Consider the following 1,183-nt stretch of genomic DNA (forward strand, 5'->3'; position numbering starts at 1 on the left):
AGAGAGAGAGAGAGAGAGAGAGAGAGAGAGAGAGAGAGAGAGAGAGAGAGAGAGAGAGAGAGAGAGAGAGAGAGAGAGAGTATAAGAATATTATTTATGGAGACTTCATGAGGCTGGTAGGCCTATACATGGCAGGTCTTGTAAACCTAACCGCACGTAACCTAACTAGTCATTAATTACTGAACCTTTTCTTGGAGGTATCTATCGCACTGGCTCTCGCACGCAGCCTCCACTCTACTAATGAACCAATTTCTGCCGATGTCCTTGTTGAGTTTCGATTTATCCCACTTAAACCCATTCTACGCGTCCTTCCCGACTCTTACCACCAAAACCTCATTAGCCATTTTGTAGCACCCTTGTTATAGCACTTGATTCATTTATAACCTTCGATCAAGTATCCTCGAATCCTTTGCCGTAATTTGATACTTTTTGTCATCCTTCTTTGCACAGATTCTAACATTGATGTCCATCCTACAGTAAGGAGGCGAGAACTGAACCGCTTGATCGAGATGGTCTAACCTCAGTGCTTCTCTTGCTTACTTTCCTCGATATGAGAGCAAGTACCCTGCTTGCGCGATTTCTAGCCAGAATGCATTAAGCCGTTGGACGGAGATCATGGCTCACAAGACCCCTAAATCCTTCTCAAACCTAGACCTGCTTAGGGGAGTGTCTTTTTAAGGAATTACTATGTGAAAGGTTATTTCTGGATACACGCCGAACATTGCACTTCCCATCACTGAATCCCATCTGCCACTTTCCAGCCCAATCATACAGTCTGTTATGTTCACCCAACAATAGTACATTGGCATCTTGATTTGACGCAGTTGGTCGACCGATTTCTGTATCATCTCAAAACTTACAAAGATCGCTACTTATTCCGGAGTCCAAATCATCATTATAAACGATAGACAACAGTTGACGTAATACCGAACCCTGTGTGACCAACCCGCAACAGCCCCAGCAGGATATCTAACAACTGATTTACACACACACACACACACACACACACACACACACACACACACACACACACACACACACACACACACACACACACACATGCCCTTCAGATAGAGATAAACGGAGTGATATTTCAAAAGAGAAAAGAAAACTAAAATTCAAATCAGGAAAACATGTGGAGATAAAACCTGTATCTCTGCCTCAACGTGACTCCTCCTCCTCC

This window comes from Eriocheir sinensis, chromosome 46, assembly GCF_024679095.1.
Source record: "Eriocheir sinensis breed Jianghai 21 chromosome 46, ASM2467909v1, whole genome shotgun sequence".
NCBI classification, from domain to species: domain Eukaryota; kingdom Metazoa; phylum Arthropoda; class Malacostraca; order Decapoda; family Varunidae; genus Eriocheir; species Eriocheir sinensis.